This window comes from Wolffia australiana, chromosome 20 (assembly GCF_029677425.1).
Source record: "Wolffia australiana isolate 7733 chromosome 20, ASM2967742v1".
Classification (NCBI taxonomy): Eukaryota; Viridiplantae; Streptophyta; class Magnoliopsida; order Alismatales; family Araceae; genus Wolffia; species Wolffia australiana.
In genome coordinates, this window is record NC_135854.1 from 1,883,432 (window position 1) to 1,892,148 (window position 8,717).

The following is an 8,717-nucleotide window of genomic DNA, read 5'->3' on the forward strand; positions in this document are numbered from 1 at the left end:
CTGTTGGTATTTCTTTTCCTTCTTCTTAGCTCTAATTACCACTCTCTCTCTACCCCTACTAACCTTTTATGGCCATTCCTCTCTCCCTCTCTCTCTACCCACTACAATTCATATAGCCGTTCTCTCTCCTTGTGCTACCTAGGTCTGTTATGTTTGCTCTATCTACCCTCTAAACCTTCTCTTCCAATCCTTTTAATTGACTGCTTTCTACGATTTATTCAATTCTTTTTCTGCACCAGCTAATTTCCTCTTACCAGACCCTCTTCATTACCTGATCCTGTACCCTTTTTAGTTTCTCTCTCTATTTCTTAACCTCCACTAAACTTTTCTTTCTTCTTTCTCACTTCGCCCTTGGCGCTGCAGTCGATGTGACTTAGCTCTAAAAAAATATTATTATTTCTCTCTCTATCCGTTCTTCTCTATCTAGTTGTTTCCCCTTATCTTCTTAAAGAAGTTTTTTCTCCGATATGTTTTTTCCTCTCAGTCTCCTCTTTTCTAATTGACCGTCTTTCTCTGCTCTTTCTACATGCACTCTGAACTCAGGTTCCTCTCTCCCCTTTTTCTCTGCTCTTTATTGTCTTTCTATCTCTACAACGAAGTTAAATCTATATCCTCTTTTTCTCTCCATCTGCCCAGTGTTATGGGTGTTGTATATTCTCTTTCTATCTCTACATTATATTTCTCTCGACATTTGCTCTTCTATATTTAGGTATTATCTTATATTACTACCCTATTATCTCCTCATTTCTATCTCCTTCTCCATCTTCTCTTCTATGCTGGGTTATCTCCAGTTTATCTTTCTACCTGTCCTCTCAACTTTGATTTCTCTCTCATCTTTCTTTCTCCATCTGTCATGCTTTGGCTATCTCTCTCTCTTCTCTTTCTATCTCTGCTCTCAAGTCTCATCTCAGATTTCTCTCTCCTCTTTCTACCTGTGTGATCAAGTCTCAGATGAGATGAGATTTTTCTCTCCTCTTTCTCTCTCCATCCGCTGTACTGTCCCTGTCTCTTATTTTTCTAACTATTTTAATGTCTCATTAATCCATTTGCTCTTTCTATTTCTAATTATTTTAATGTCTCAGAAAAGCCATCAAATCAGAGAACGTCAAATTCATAAAACCCATAGTGGAGCCCACAAATGGCTGAGAGCGCAGCTAATAGCTTTAATTCTTGAGTTGGTCAATACATAGGGGTATTATAAATTATGAGGGCATTACACTGACATGGATAAGTAATGAATGAACCACGATAAATTAAATGAAATGAAAGTTGGTTAATGAAGGTTCAGAATGGTTTAGAAATATTTTTTAATGCAAGTTGGTCAAACATGAGGTTCCATCATCAGGGTGTAAAAAATTAATTTATGGGGAAACTATATTGTTCTGAATGAAACATTATAATGCTCGTGAAAGTTAGTATACAAATAAAATTTAATTATACAGTGGTCAACATATGAGACCCTGCAGTGGGTGTATGATACATTATCTGATGATAATAATGTCTTTTTCTGGTTAAACGAAAATAAGAATGCTATAACAACTTTTTATATATTTCTTATGTTTATTAGTAAGTGGAGGCATGAGATCCTGCCATAAGAGTACGCTACCGTACTCTATAAACACACCACACTTATACATAATAAATAATGAAAACATTTTATAATAAATGAAAATAGGTATATACCTATTTTTTCAAAATAAGTTAACCAATACATGAGATTCCTCCAGAAAAGTATGATACTGATATATATTTTTTATGTTCATAAGTAAGTGGAGGCATGTGATCCTGTCATAAGATTACACTACCATATTTGACAAGAACACCATACTTATTTATAATAAATAATGATAACATTTTATAATCATTAAAATAGTTATATACATATTTTTTGAACATAAGTTGATCAATACATGAGATTCCTCCACAAGTTGATCAATGCATGATACATTGCCAAGTGGGAATGTCTTTGTGGGTTAATAAAATGTAAACATGTATTATTAGTATAAATTAAAATACTGTATTAAAATACTTTAATCAATAAATTTAATAAACAACTATGTTTTGTTCCCAAGTTGACCAACTTATGAACAAAAACAATTATAACAATATGATAACGCGCAATTTTATGTGCTAACTAGGGTATTTTTACCCAATTATTTAGAGGAAAATCTTGTTATATGCGCGTTATCATAATTAAAAATGATTAATTTCATGATTTTAATGATGTTTTGATTTTTCTGATTTTTTGGTATTTTTCCTGAATATTCTGACATTAAAATCAGATAGATCTCATTTTTCTGATTCAAAATATGTATTTATTTTAATTTTTTGGCTTTAAAAATAAATTTTAATGATTTTTTAATGATTTTAGGGGCGATTTATTTGAGTGCGCCACGTGGCGCAATCGGAATCGTCCAATTTAAGGCGACGTGGCGCTTTCCGATTGGGCCGCCCAAAGCGGTTGTTGGAGCTATTAAAATAGTGAGTCAAAGAGGCGACGTGGCCCAATCAGAGGAGGAGAGAGAGTGGAAAATCGTGATTTTTTGGCCAACTTCCAGGGCCAATATCTCGCGATCCAGAAGGCGGTTTGGGCTGAAATTTTATGGGCTGATTTTTCTTTTCACCCTCTATCCAGCCATGCCCTCAGATTGTAAAAAGGGCCACGAAAAACCCTCATTTTTCATCTCGGAACATTGCTCCCCAACCTAGTTGGCCAGAAGGAAAGAGGGGCTGTTGGAGGTCGTTTCTATGTTCGAACTTCTTGATTAGTGAGTCCTTTCCTTGTTATTCTGTTTGATTATGATTTTTGCAAGCCGCCATGGTCTGGGCGTAATGTACAGGCCCGTAATCGACGAATTGAACTAGGAAGCATCACTCTCTTCGTTTGTTCACTAATCATCTTATAAAAAAATTATATAAAAAAATTATACAAAAAAATTATATAAAAAAATTATATAAAAAAATTATATAAAAAAATTATATAAAAAAATTATATAAAAAAATAGAATTAGAGTTTCTTCAACTTGTTCTCTGTTAAATTTAGAATCTTTGAACCAGTTTCAATCCCAATTTATCTATCTGGTAAATCTCGATCTTGGAAACAAAATCGAGATTCACTAGAACGATTGCGCACTTCTTCTCATCTTCTCACCTATTTCACTTTCTCTTCCACCCTAATTTCGTCTCTTTTCTCCGAAATCTTTATCTTTACTGAATTCTGTTCTTCCCTGTGGATTCGACCCTTACTCACCCTTTAACGGGACCGTGTTTAAGGAAATTAGAAATTTATTGCATAAGTCTAAAAACCCTAAACAACGACGTAATATTATCATCAATTATGGACTTATCACAATATAAAAATTCTACAACGTTTTTGATTATTTATGTATCTAGAAAAATGAAATTTTCACATTAAATAATTTCACACTCATGTAAAAGGATCTCTTCTCTAGACCAAATTATAGAGAGGATTCTATTTATAATAGGATATTTCTTTACATTTTTATTAATATATAGATGTATAAGGTAGGAAGGGAGAGAAATAGAGAGAGATCAAGAGAAATGATATTCACAGTAGCAGATATATATTATTTGATTTAATTGATAGATAGGTCATATGCATGAGAAGAGAGCTGGTTATGGTAATTGAAAGGAGATAATGGTTTAGTGAGATAGTGAAAAGTTCTATTTAATTTTAAATGAGGTATAAGATAAATTAGAATTAGAGAGAACAATGGGAGAAAAGTGGGAATACTGAGGGCGGAGTAAGATTTAATTATATATATTAAAAAGACGAGGGAATATATTAATTAGATAAATTAGGTGCATATATATTGAAATACTTGAGAATTTTTTTAGTATTTTTTATGAGATAAAATTGAAGGGAAAATAAGTAAAAATAGACAGATTTTCAGATGAACGGAAGTTGTCTAGCGAAATGCCTCAACAAGGTTGTTTTAACACACTTGATTGAAAATATAATTTCAAACTCAATGTAATCTAAATTTATGTATTCATTGATGACTAAAAACTAAATATCAAGCATATTGAGTTAAAAAAGAACCACAATTTCCCTGATTTTGACAAACAAGGGCAGGGGAACTGGTTATCCCCTTGACTTCTCATGCCTCCTCGCTCATCCTCTTTTGTGCTAGCACAAATCCAAGTCTCCCTTGAGCTCCTCTGGTGCCATCTTGAGTTTACTAAGCTTCTACATAGATGTCACCACCATGGAATGCCTCTCTTTGCCTCAGAAAGGGTCCTCCATTGTTGCCCCTTTTTCTTGTGATGAAAGATAAACCTAAGAATGATAAAAAGTAATTAAAAAGGTTGAGTAAGATTCGCAGTAGACATTTGGTAGCATGGGCCATATCAAAGCAAACCTTTCAAGGCTGTAGAATCCCATTTGGTGTTCCCTCTATTAGAAATGGCCATCTAGCAAGAGGAGGATGGAGACTAGGGGAAGAGAGGGAGGGCTCGGGCCATAGCCATCCGATCTGTCTAATGAGAGGGACCAAAAACTGAAATAAAATCATTAAACATATGTGAACCCTCCTCATGCCTCTTCGGATTCATCCTCATCTGTGGATGACATTCCCAATCATCAACTGATGAATCACATGCCATGATCACATGGGCCATGTTGCCCATGTCAACCTCCACTACACACTCTGTAGTTGATCTCAATTTGGGGTAGGCCTATAGGACCGTTGTTAATTTGCCGCAGCCTTGTTGCACTTCATGTTGTGTTGTACCCTTTGATAACATGCAAATAAGAGCTGATAAACTGTTAATTTCATCATATTTTTGGGCTTTTAATGCATAAAACATTAATTTTTAATGCATGTTATCATGATTTTAGGTTAAAATAATAAATTCCTTAAATTTCAAGTTAAATAATACTTTTAATCAATATTTAGGTCAATTTTTACATTTTAAATGGTTAATTGACCTATTTCTATAAATAAAAAGAAAATAAATAAATAAAACAAACTTTAGAAAATAATAAAATCATTTTTAGGTATTAATACATATTTTTAGGATTTATTTTAGGTGTTTTTCCATTTTAAAACATTTTTGTATGAAACTGGCCCTTATTGGGCAAGTTTAAGCGCTAACAGGTGTTCAGTGTGCAGCGAGATGCATCGAGGAGAGCGCGGACGAATCACAAGCCACGCTCAGCCTTCGGTGTGTGACACGCACGCATGCGCCTCGTACGTGTCGCGCATCACGTGTGGCACGGGGCGCACGGCACGCGCTGTTACGTGGACGAATTGGGTGTCACTTAACCCCATCCCGTGCGACACTATGTGGACGAATCAGAGACCAGATTGGCTTATAACCGTCTTCAACATTTTGTGCATTTCACACGCACGCCTGACTGTGCGCACAACGCACAGTCGTCCACCGCGCCACGTGGACCAACCGCATCCCTCCGCATGACCTGCATACAAAACAAGTAAAAGGACTTAACAAATAATTGGATCAATTCTTACGGGTTTTTTTTCCTTGATTTTGAAGCTCTAGGAAGGATCGCCTACCTTCCTAGAAGACTCAAGACCCTTCGTGGAGCGATTTGGAGCTAATTTTGAAGACAAAGTTGACGATCCGAGGCTTGTTCTTCCCCAAAATTCGAAGCATTGAATTCTTGGTGTTTTCTTGCTTTTTTCGTTGCGCAATTCCTCTCAAGAAGCATTCTAAACATCTCCTGGAAATCCTAGGCACGGTTTGAATCTTTTCTACATTATTTTTTGATTTAATTTTCTTTACATTTCATTTTCTTTTGAATATTAAAAGATTTTTCTTTAAATGCGATTTTAATTCATTTAATTTTGATTTTATTTTGTTATTTTCATTGTTAATGATCTTAAATGAACTCTACAACTATCTTAAAACAAATTTGAACTTTAATTCTCTGAAAATTAATCCCTAATTACCTTAATTAGAAAATCTAATTTAAAATTTTCTGAGTTAGGTTTAAAATTCTAAAAAAAATCGATTATATTCGAAATGAAAAATAAAAAATTAGTCTTCTGAATCTTTAAAAATAGTAAAAAATCTTATGATAAATAAAAAAAATTAAAAAAATACAAAAAACTTATACTTAAATCCATTTCAGAAATAGATTTCAAATTCATTAAATAGAACGTTAAAAAATATAATTGAAAACAATTAAAGATTTTAAATCAAATAAAAAGATAAATTCAAGTGATTTTAGATCTCTGTTATTAAATAACAGAGAATTGTTAAAATCATTGAAGTGCAAAAAGATAGAATTTTAGTTGGAATTTACAAGTATTAGCATTTAAATAAGTAGTTAAAACATCATCTCATCTAGCTTTGAATTCTAAACCCTAATTAGACAGAAAATTGAATATCACCACCGCCTCCCTAGGGTTCGACCCCTTAAACACTAAGGGATAAAATAAATATTATCGCTTATGTTCTAAAATCCTTAATAACGACATAAAAACACGTACATTTCGAGGTTATCACCCTCGTACTTTAAAGATAACATAAAGTTAGATCAATAAAATTATGCTTTTATACTAATTTTTAACACATATTTTTATATTTTCACTTGCATTATTCACCATTTAAAGATAACATGATAAATTTATGATATCTTTTCATAAGCTCTATTTTTATATATTATTGATTTTTGAGACTAACCCCATTTGACTCCTTGAAGTAAAGTGGATTTCTCACATCTTCTTGGAGTTTTATTTGAAAAACAGGACTAAGGTAAATGCAAGCGTGAATTCGGGATAAAAATGGGAGGAAAGGGGAAACCCAAGCCATCTCATAGAAAATAAGAAGAGTCCCAATACACAAGATGTCCAATATAGAAGCCCATTCAAACCTCCTTAAGAACGGGGTCAACTAAAGTCAAGAATTGTGTAACTAACCCACAGTTTGAAATGTAAAGGCCTGTTTTCAAATCTGGGAAGGAGGGAACATGGATGTAGGCTGGAAATCAAGTAATTCTAGCCCTCCAAACCCTTTGAATTAAATCTAATGGCAGGGAGAGTTAGGGCACTTCTGTTTAATCTGTTCTCCCCTCTCTTTGTATTTCATCTTGGATTTCTACTCCCAACTTCTTGTTGGAGGCCTAATGCATCATATTTCTTTAATCCATTCTTTTTTTATAAGAGAGAGAGAGAGAGAGAGAGAGAGAGAGAGAGAGAGAGAGAGAGAGAGAGAGAGAGAGAGAGAGAGAGAGAGAGAGAGAGTTCAAGGATGATCAAGATTTTTGGAGAAAGAGGACCACTTGGCCCTCGGGGGAAGTGATAACAAGGTTTGTGTGGTCTTTTGATTGTTTGATTTGATTTTTCTCACCATTTTAGTCAGTTAAATATTCCAGAGTATATCCTAGACTTCAAGCTGTCCAACGTGTCAAAAATCACTAAAAAAATCCTCATGTAACAAAATTTACAACATTTTTCATCCATTACCCGTTTTTGTCACAATTCACTGCGTGAAGGGCAGCCTAAGGTTCTATTTCTCCTTATAAAATATTTCTTGCCTTTAAAAAAACCAAAAAGTCTAAAAAATCATAATAAATTATTAATACGTATTAAAAAGGACATTAATATTTTTTTATTTATTTAAAATAGTTTTGACTAGTTTTCTTTTACTTCGTTGACTTTCTCTTTAAAAAATAGTTAATTTATATTTATAGTTATCCAAATACTGAAAATAATCCATAAATACTTCAAAGGAATATTTATCAACACGATTCCTAATATGGTTACAACTTCTTTACCTTCAAATTATTACTGCGTACGTCCCATATCATTATATTAGCGATGAAAGATCTGAAATAGAAAAAATAAATTAAGCCTCAAACCATTTAAAATTTTTCTTCATCTTTTTCGTTATACCAGTAATTGAGTGTCCTTTTAATTTTATTGGTAGCATTAAAATTTAGTCCAAAAAATTTTATAATAAAAATACACTTAATAAAATCAAGAATATTAAATGGTCAGAATATGAAATACTAGGTATTAATGTGGGGATTCAAAAATTTTCTGAGATTATAGAAAATAAATAATAACAATAATTTATTATTTTCCATAAATTTGAATAAGAAAAGTAGGAAAGGGTTCTCATTCTAATTTTAGTGGTAGAATCAAAATGTTATTTTATTATAAAGCATTAAAAGGTAGAAATTGGGTATTTTATTGAATTGGAACATACTTAAAAATGATGGAGCTAATATTTCAATTTTTTTATCTAGTAGGTTCCACTACTCTTTAAAAAAATTCATAAATTGAAAAATTTTGAATTCCTTCCCCTAAGTGAATAGTGATATTAGCTTCTCTGAACATTTTTTAAGGGCGATTATCCTTACGTAAAAAGAGATCCAATATCAGACATCAGTTACTACTGTACTGATGACTGATATTATAACTATCCAATATCAGCATCTGTCTTTGTCTCGAGGGTTGGACGATGATATCTAATATCGGTGTAGGATATTGGTTTTTTCAGTGTCCAGCATATTAATTCAAGTATAATTTAAGTAACTTGTCATCTTGAAATGAACATATAAATACATGATTAAGCTCTAGGACTTGTATTTATTCTCCAAGGGAGAGATATTGAACATTTTTAAATTAAAAAAATTAATATTACATGAATTTGAATAGGTTGAAATCATACGAGTAATAATGAAATTCATATCAGATATTTTTTACCTGTACCTGGCACAAAAT